Source organism: Eptatretus burgeri, chromosome 15 (assembly GCF_056783735.1).
Source record: "Eptatretus burgeri isolate ZD-2024b chromosome 15, Ebu_testis_v1, whole genome shotgun sequence".
In the NCBI taxonomy this organism is placed as follows: domain Eukaryota; kingdom Metazoa; phylum Chordata; class Myxini; order Myxiniformes; family Myxinidae; genus Eptatretus; species Eptatretus burgeri.
This window is the reverse complement of record NC_140975.1, coordinates 41,561,346-41,571,363: the sequence shown is the minus strand read 5'-3', so window position 1 is coordinate 41,571,363 and position 10,018 is coordinate 41,561,346. Positions and strand designations below refer to the sequence as shown.

The 10,018-nt window shown below is 42.6% G+C and overlaps 1 protein-coding gene across 5 annotated transcripts in view; it reads right to left on the bottom strand.

The window, feature by feature from the left end:
• LOC147012031 (phosphoinositide 3-kinase regulatory subunit 5-like) overlaps window positions 1–10,018 on the bottom strand; it is a 325,466-nt gene that overhangs the window by 231,834 nt on the left and 83,614 nt on the right. For 3 of the 5 annotated variants that reach the window (XM_085858068.1, XM_085858078.1, XM_085858079.1), the window contains exon 5: window positions 63–170. The exons of the other annotated variants lie outside the window; for them this stretch is intronic. The gene's annotated coding sequence lies outside the window, so the exon portion shown is untranslated. The remainder of the gene's footprint in view (window positions 1–62; window positions 171–10,018) is intronic. 5 annotated transcript variants of the gene reach the window in all.

The following is a 10,018-nucleotide window of genomic DNA, read 5'->3' as shown; positions in this document are numbered from 1 at the left end:
TAATAGCACATCAGATACTCATCAATGTAGAATAAAATTAGAGAGGTAATAGAACACCTTACCCTGCACAGTGATTAGAAAAAGAACATGGGATGGGTCTTTTAAATTCTTCCTTTGCGTTTCCGAGCTCCATCTATGTTTCCGACTAGCAAATACCACTTGTCGCATCGCTGATGGGAATACGAAGAGAGGGGGGAGAGAGAAAGAGGGGGAGAGAATGAGGGATGGGAGAGAGAGAGGAGGGGGGAGGGGAGAAAGAGGAGGGGGGAGAGAGAAGAGGTGGGGAGAGATAGGAGGGGGAGAGAGAGGAGAAGAAGACAGAGGGTGGGGGAGGTAAAGAAAGAGAGAGAGAGAGAGAGAGAGAGAGAGAGAGAGAGAGAGAGAGAGAGAGAGAGAGAGAGAGAGACAGGTGGGAGAGAACAAATGATACCTGTCGCTTCAATAAGATAAGAGCAAATCGGACCAAAACTGACTTTGTCGTGATATTTAACCCCCTGGGGATTTTTGACTGGTCAGGTGTTAAACATGACCATCACTTCCATACCTCAACACAGAGTGCCGTTTTTTGTGTGTTCTGTATTTTACTGCAATAGCCCCACTTCACACAGGAGCCACAAAGGTTTCATAGACTTGAACCGTTTCCTCCTAAACTCGATAGTATAGACAACCGACTGAAGTACAACAAAATGACTGGGTATGGGAGGGCAGTACGGGAGGGCAGAATGCAGTCATTGCTGCTGTGTTTGCTTCCAGTCTTGCTTCTTGATGTTGGATAGTTTCTGCTGCTCTGAATTTTTGTTATTCCTTGTTTTTTTTCTTCTTCCTTTTTACTTATATCTTCCTTCTTTATATTCCTGTCCTTCTGCCTTTCTTGTTCTTGTATCTTCATTCTTCCATCTGCCTCTCCTTCGTTATCTTTTTTCATTGTTCTTCTATCTTCCTTCTGTCTTCCTCCACCTTTTGTGCTCTTCTTTCTGTCTTTTTTCTTTTTCCTCTTTCTGCCTTCTTGTTCAGTACTGAGGATTTCACATCGCATTTTTCGATCACATTTTATCACAGTTTGACCTTCTTTTTTTTCTTTATCCTTGTAGAGCTTCAGGGTGGACAATGTTGCATGTTTTTCCATGTGTTGGCAAGACTTCCTCCAAACCCCAACTCTCTGTCCTCCCCTCCCCTACAGATTTTGATTATCTTCTTCTTCTTCTTCTTCTTCTTCTGCTTCTTCTTCTTTCGGCTGCTCCTGTTAGGGGTTGCCACAGCAGATCATCCGTATGATCCGCGTAGTGATTTGGCACATGTTTTACGCCAGATGCCCTTCCTGACGCAACCCTGGTCACCTCATACAACACAGGGATATGGTACACCTATTTTAACCGGGGTATACACCGGCCTAGTATACTGGTACTCATTTCGCCGACCTCGGAAGAATGACAGGCTGAGTCAACCCCCTGGTGTATTAATTCAGTGGCCCAACGGGGCTTGAACTCAGGACCTTTTGGATCCCAAGCTGCTGCCCTAACCACTGCGCCAACACCAGGATTTTATTTTGATTATATACTTTAATTAATCCATGAGAGGCCATCTTGGAAAAATCGTATCATTTTCAGCAACGTGTAAAATCGCTCCAAGCTCCTAATTTGAAAACTATAGCACCAACAAAAGTGATGTACACAGTGATTCGCAGGTATAAAGATCAGATATTTGATGATATGAGTGAGGAAAGTGAAAAAACAAATTGAGCGCTTCATCGTGCAGAAACTGTTGTGGCCTGTTCCAATTCAAGGCATTGTTGAGCAGGCCGAAACAAAATGGCGGCTTATGGCCCCTGCAAGGTGAAAGCAGTCAACCTTTTTTTAGTTTTTCATGATGAACACCCTGTTAATTATCTTCAAAAGGGGTTTACATTAACCCAAACACCCAATTTTCACTCATGCACGACCGTGGAGTTCGCTAAGTATGCATACAAAGTTTTGCACCGTTATGTTTCATGGTTTCAGAGTTATGGAGGACACATGTACATGCTGACATTTATTATTTTAGACAGTTAATTGTTATGGATGAGCCACGATTTTGTCTGAAGCTTGATATTCCTCAACACAGAGTGCGAGCGACACGTTTGATTGGTTGAGATGACGTAAAAAGTTGGCGAAGTACCGATAAAATGGAGGTTTTTGAAAGTGCCAAAAATGCAATTTGTGTTCGAGTTGAAGTATGCAATTAAATTGAAATAAAATAAAGATTTTAAAAGCTGTAAAGAATAAATTCAAACAACATTTTTTGAATGTTTACCACCATTGATGCAGTTGGCTATTACACCACCTTATTCAACACATTAAATTAGTTATTCATGCCTGTTGTTTGTGTTCTTTATAACGTCCTTAAAAACAGTAAGTTTCCTGTTCAGAATGATTTTCAATTTTGTTTGACTGGCAGATAGACAGTCATACAATTACCGTACTCCTCTGTGTGCATGCGCAATCGGGATGCGATTTCGTACAATTCGCCAAATTCAGAGCCAAAGTACTGCTATGGTGCAGGTTCCTGTTCCGATTCATGTTCCAATTCGTATTTGACAGTGTTCAAAATATAAAATTAATTGAAATCGACTTATTCCTCGATCATAGGCTGACATCTGTAGACAGACAGAGTGAACCAATTGCTTCACCCTCCTTTTTGCGTGGGATTTTGGGGAATGTGTTTTTGTTCATAACATATAAGCTTCCTTTGTAACACTTCGGGTTCCCTACTTAAATAATCCGTACAGCAATGCAAAAAAAAAAAACAACCTTGAATGACACTGGGTAGCACACATACCTCCGCTAGGTATACCTCCACTTGAAATGACACATACCTCCGCTGCGTTGAACAGTCTACGTTTTGTATCCCACTGATAAGTCGCATTTGAATCCAGACCTTAACCAAAATCTAATCTGCTTGTCTTGTCACCTAACCAACTCATCCCATCCACCAAATTTTGTTCACACCCTTCCATAACTTTTTTGAGATGTTGTGCTATACACCGTTTTTTGGCCCTATCACTCAATTTTGAAGAATCACTTAAAAAAAAATTATCGTACCCAGATCTGGATCTTCACCAAAATCGAACCATTTCGTCCTTTTACCACACCAAACCTGTCCACCAAGTTTCATCCATGTCAGTCCATAACAGTTTCAGATATTCTGCTCACAAACAAACAGACGAATAGGGGTGAATACATAACCTCCATCCACCTTGGTTGGCAGAGGTAAAAAATAAAAACCCATTCAATAATCATCCATGGCCTTGAAACGCCAATCAAATTACAAACAGCAAATGAAGAGGAGATTGGTTGAGGGAAAGATTAATTCCCAGCAGGATTTATTGTATCATGGCAAAAATAATCAATGTTGTATTCTAAGAACGGCCTGTTGTTGTCATGTGTAGCGACTCAAATGACATGCGACAGTACGAACTTAGATCTGATGTATGAACTATCGTTACTCATCTGTACATTGTTTGAATGGGTAAACCCAAAGAACACCCCCGCAGTTGTGAGGGATCTCAACAGTTATGAGTCACTTTATCTGACTGCTCAAACTGCTGCGTGCATGGCATTGCCATCTCATGACCTTTGGTATGAAGTCAATGTCAGCGAGAAGGTGAGTACGTGTATTATAATTATTATTATTATTATTCTTGGTTGAACACTCTCGAGTCAGGTGCTTTTATACATTAGACTTATGATTTGGATTACAAGTTGGACCTGAACATAGTGCATTACGTGGAGGGAAATCGATGCTTAATGTTCCACCTGATTGAGTTTTAAAAGGGAAGTGTGACGTCGTTCTTCAGGCGTTTTATCTGCATTTATGTGAAAACTGAAAACCATAGTTTCAACAGTTCCTCCTCATATCAAGATAAATTTGACCCCTATTTAAAAGAAAAAAATTACCCTCCGAATCTTGCTTGACATTCGCCATTTAAGAGGAGACAGCACGGACAAAACTTTTCTGGGAAGGCAATGGCAAACCACTCAGTATAATCCTTGCTAAGAAACTGCTTCAGTAGCACTCTCTTTACAAAGAGTATGTATGGCACATTATGCCTGGTGTTGGCTTAATAGTTAGGGTGGTGGGCTTGGGATCCTCGGATCCTGAGTTGAAATCCCACTCGGCTGTTGAATTAATACCAGGTGGGGTTGACTTTGCCTGTCATCCTTCCGAGGTTGGCGATATGAGTGGGAGTAGTGTGTCGGAGTGGCAACCCGTCCAGGATTGTGTCCAATAGCCAAGGAGACTGCTTCGGCAGCACCAATGCTCTGCACAGAGTATGGTCCCAATGGATGGATGGATGGTACATCAAAATAAAAAGAAGTGGTGCATGACGTCATCGGTGGTGCTATCCTCAAGTTGGCATTATCATGTTGTTTGAATTCCAGAGAAAATTTAAAAAATCATTTGTTCAACAAGCTGTTGTAGACCCAGCATTAACGCACTTCAGTTCGTCTCCCTATTGAGAAAGCAGACGCCTCTGATGTGTAGTGAATGGCCTGACATTGGTTGTTTCAAAGTTTTGATGAGAATGGGGGTGGGGAACACCTACAGATTTATAAATGCCAAATCTGTCCTATTATATTGCATGAATAATTGCGAAAATTAGTTATTATGGCACGATAACTCATTTGCAATAAAGGCACATCCAAGCACAAGAGAATCATAAAAAAAATATATTTCTTATCGGTGGCAATAAAAATGCAATCAATTCAGTGTAACATAGCATCAGTAGAACTTACAAGTACACATTATAAGAACAATGTAAGACCAGTGAAGACCCATATGAGAGGGCCCGGAGGTTAATTGAATGAGTGTAGGCTCAAGTATGGCTCGCAAGATTACACTGTGGGTGGTTCGGGGCAGGTTCAAATCTTCCATACGAATGCACAAGCGATTATTTCTTCTTCATAAACTTGAGATCTGATTGTCAATTGGTCGGCCACTGCTGGGCAAAGGAAACTTGTACAAAATATTATCCCAAAGCACGTAATAAAAACAAAATACACGACCAGCTAAGCAACGGAAGACAACGTACAATGGACGATTAACCTGAGCCCCTCTCATCTCCCCCATACCCTCTGGGGTCCCACCAAAAACAATGGCCATCAATTATAAAAACAATTACAGAAGTTCGAGAAAATCTTGAAGAAAATTGTTACAGTTTTATGCAAGTGGCACTAACATCTGTCATGTATTACACAGACAGGTGCAATTATGCGGAATATTTTAACACCTGCTAGTGAGGATACACACAAGGTGTGTTTATTATAAACAGTCGAGTGAGTACGAATGAGACAGGATAATTGGTCTCCGAGAGGTAAGACTCTCCACATCGGATGTTTCGGCCTGCGTGGATCGAATGCAAGAATGAAGAGCGTGCAGACATCATAGATACAGCAGCGGCAAAAATGCCATCGGGGCCAGATGTTTGCCATTGCCAACAGATGGATTTCGACTGGAAGAGTCGTGGAGAGCTGTTTGATGGAGGAGGGAGCCTGACCTACTGAAAATGTTGCTGAGAGAAATGGGTCGACATTAGTTGCAGACAATGTCAGCATGTTCTGGAGGTCACGGTTCATGGTGGAGGTCAAAATGAGATAGCAGTGAGCCAACACCTTAAGGCACCCGAGAAAATAGCAACATTGGCGATTCCATCATCTGGATGAAAAAGGGGTCAAGACAATGGAGACATATGGAAAGCTTTGACTTCAGGAGGCTGACGAGTGGGTTAGTGGATGGAATGTGTGTTTAAGGCACGGTGGTTGGGGAGGTCAGAAAGTAAGAGTTCAGATAAGAGGTTGTTAAAGACCAAGAAGTCAGAGACATTACTTTGTGCATGTCAGCTGAGAGGGGAGACATAGTTCAGTGTGTGCACACAACTCATGCATTACCTTTGAGTGTTTATGTGTGATGGTGTCTCTTCGTTCATGAGGAACAATATCAATTATGTTCTTATCTAGTTCACCACATTCTTCTTTCTTATATTTCCATTGGTTCGTTGCGGCATGTACATTCACAAACCAGTCTGATAATCAAATGCAAAGAGAGTACGACAACAGCCTTATTTCATTTTATCTGACACTTGCATGGATTGGCTCGCTGCGCTCGCCTCTCCACATGTTGTTGCAGAGATTGACGTCACAGATTTGCTGTGTTGTCATGATTTACGCCAATCGTAGCACAAACATTTCTTTTCCACAAGTTTATTTGTAATATTGGTGATATTATATTTATTTGAAATTTATTTGTGATATAAAAAAGTCCAAGTGGTCGAAATGGTCAAGGGTCTGAGCTGTCCAATCTGTCTGAAAGGTGTAAGGGGTCTAAATAATGTTAAGGTCTCAGGGGTCTAAAGGGTCTTTGGAATCTTTTGGGTCCTTGGGGACTTTTGGGTCTTTTGCATTTTTTGGTCCTTGGTGACTTTTTGGTCTTTAGGGTCCTTTGGGACTTTTGGCTCTTTTGGGGATGTTTTGGTCTTTAGGGACTGTTGGATCTCTGGGGTGATGGGGGCCTTAGGCATCTTCAGAGTCTTTTGGGGTCTTTGGTAACTTTAAGGTCTTCAGGGTCTTTTGGGACTTCAGGGTATCTTGGGGGTCTTCGGTGACTTTTGGGTCTTCAGGTATTTTGGGTCTTCGGGGAGTTAACGTTCAAACAGGATGAGATGAATTGGCATATAGTCTTCATGGCTTCCCCGGATTCTTCTTCTTCTTCTTGCATATGGCAACTTAGCTGCCAGGGTAGTTATCATTTCTTGGAAGCGCGACTGTGTCGCTGATGCAGTGCCCCTCTTCCAGTTCAAACTGGTACTCATTTTGCCGACCTCGGAAGGATGACAGGCTGAATGAACCCCCTGGTGTATTAATTCAGCGGCCAACGGGGCTTGAACTCAGGACCTGAGGATCCCAAGGCGCCACCCTAACCACTAAGCCAACACCAGGCTCACTTCCCTGACTGATTCACGGCTTCACCGCCTCACTGACTCACCATGCTTTTCATTTTTAGATATATACAGTACACACACACACACATATATATATATATATATATATATATATATATATATATATATATATATATATATATATATATATATATATATATATATTGTTACGGCTGTGGAAATTCGCAGGACACCATAAAGGATTTCCCCAAGATCAGTTATATCGATAAGTGTGTGTTCAGATAGATTTCCACACCGATGTTTAAAGGGATTTATTCATATAACAGGGCTGTGATCTTTGAGTTAGCCCTTTTTCTTTTACTATCTTTATTTTGGACCACCACCATCAAGACCACCACAAAGCGCCAACAACCACAATCACCACAACCACCTTCTCATCAACCGCCAACATCCCCACAGACAACGAACAGCCGCCTTCACATCAACCACCTTAACCACCACCGCCCAAACACACCACCCTCACAACCACCACAAAACGCCAGCCACGCCACCATTATGACAACCACCGTAACCGCCTTCACCACATCCGCAACCACATTTCCACCTCGGCACACGGTTGCGAGAAGCCTGGCATTCATCGGGGGAAAGCAGACGACGGCCCCATGCCTCTTAAAATGAACTTCTTGCATTCTCATCTTGATTTCTTCACACCTAATCTTGGTGAGGTGAGCGATGAGCATGGCGAAAGGTTCCACCAAGATATTTCAGTCATAGAAAGTAGGTATCAATATTGTTGCGGGGCTGGGTATCGGTGGCGAGCACGACCGCGAGAGGGAGCAGTAGAGTCTGCTCCACCGAACACACCGGAATTTAGGTCGTGACCCTCGGATAAGTCCGAAAGGCACGGGTACCCTACGAGACCATGAATCGCCAATAATTTGACCGCGTGGATAAGGTCAATTGCCAAACTTCACTATACCTAATTACCCACGTGGCAAAGCTACCGGGGAATTCAAACCCTCGATGGACCTCGAGCGGAACGAGCCGTTGTGCCCGAACCGTTGCATCTCCCAGCTACAGTTGCATCTCCCAGCTGAGCTGATATGTCGAGTACTCGATCATATGGAATACTGAGACCATGGTCATGGAGAATTTCTACTAGGTGTCTCTTTCTTGTCTTAGCATGAACAGACATCCCTATGTAGACTGGAAATGGGGTTTCTCTGTCTCTGGAATGCCTGTGTGTGGCAGCACCTTCTTTGTATTTGGCAAAGCAGTTGTATTGAAGGAGCTGAGCCATAGCCAGGTCAGTTGTAGTTGCTCCAAACCTCAGTTGAGACTTTGTGTCTGCTCCATGCTCAATCATGCAGACAAATTGGAGCAAAGCAGGAGGTAATGAATCGTATACTGACGTCTCATGAAGATTGCTCTCATATTTACATTTGTGATCAAGCGTGTGCCTACGCAATATCTTGGCAGCTTTGGCGAGAATGATGGCATCAGAGTAGGTTGATGCTTCTGACATGACAGGACCTACATCCTTCTTGAATGTCAGATAAACATCACGTCCATCCTTGTTGGTTTCCAACGCAGGTATCTCTGCCAAAAGCTTTTCTTTCAGTCTGGTAGAGTTCACATCAGGTATATCTGTTCCAAATTGTTCAAGTCTTTCCATGTAAAGACTCACCAAGTTAGCAAGTCGAAACGAAACAGGCCCATCACTGCTGTTTCTTGTCTCAATGACATAGGTAAGAAGTTTAGAGAACACCAAAGGGAAGACTTCCTTTTCTTGGGATGACAGGACTTTTTCTTTGTTCTTGGCTGCAATGTGTGCCCTCTCTCTATGATGCAGAGCTGTTAAGCAAGAGTAGTGGTATTTCAGTTCCAGGGCAACCACATCTCCACCGCTCAAGACAGCCAAAAGCTTGCCATCATTAAGATTGCGAGCACATTCATTAAGCCTCTCACTTAGCTGCATGGTCATGGCTTGTCGCAATTTTGACTTTGGTTGTATCTTTTCACGTAGGAAACACCATTGCACTTCCATGCTAGTTCTTCGCATTTTTGAGTGCCCTTCTCCTGGATCATTTTGAATTTCAGCTGCTCTTTTAGTGGCACGCTCAAGTTTATAGCTGTCAAACATTTTGCGACAATTTTGGTGGTACTTGGCACTATTTCGCCTCAGTGTATCCTCAATACCACCTCTTTCATCCAATCTGGATGAGTCTAACCTGATTAGTAACTGGTGGATTGCCTGAAATTGTGGTAGGTTTTTTGCTATCATGGAATAACCATCAGAACTCCACTCATAACGGGTTGGGGGAGACTTCAACTCTTCTTTTGTATCAGTCGGACAGAGGCAACACTTCCTCCAGTCAGTTTTAGGAGTACAACTCAACGGATTATTACTGGACATATTGAACAGGTTAAGGCCGAGGGTTTATCCTTTTACCACCTAACCGTACAAAATACATTAGCACATTGAGATATGGGATACAACTAGGTTCATACATACAAAACAAATGCCCTACACCTAGCCCGATCATTCATCCAGTGCTATTTAAGTCCCGTGCGATCTGTACACCTTCCGGGTAACTGAAGCCCCGTTACCCTTGGCTCGGCTCTCCCGCGCTGGCACATCCTGTCAATTCAGGCGCGGCTATCTAATAGTGTAATACTACAACTAGCTATACTTCTAGCTGAAATATATACAGGGGCTTATGAGATAGCATTTGGGACACTCAAGTATACTACAAACTACAGTTTAGGTTAGTAAACTCCAGCTACAAGTAGTACACTATAAGCTAACACTGAACCCCATGCCGAGTCTCACAGCAGTGATGTCACCAGTGTGCCCTGGTTGTGCTTTAACATAACTCTTATTCACATAATGTAATAGAGCTTGACCGCATCACCTCAATACATGATCACAGATGTTGCCCAGCAATATCTGTGATAATTTTGTAAGACAGCTACAAAAGTACTGATTTTAAGTCATGCAATGGCCGCCATCTTGAAAACTTGTAACCATTTTCAAATATTAGTGCCAAAATATATTTCTCCAGTCAAAATACAATATTTAAC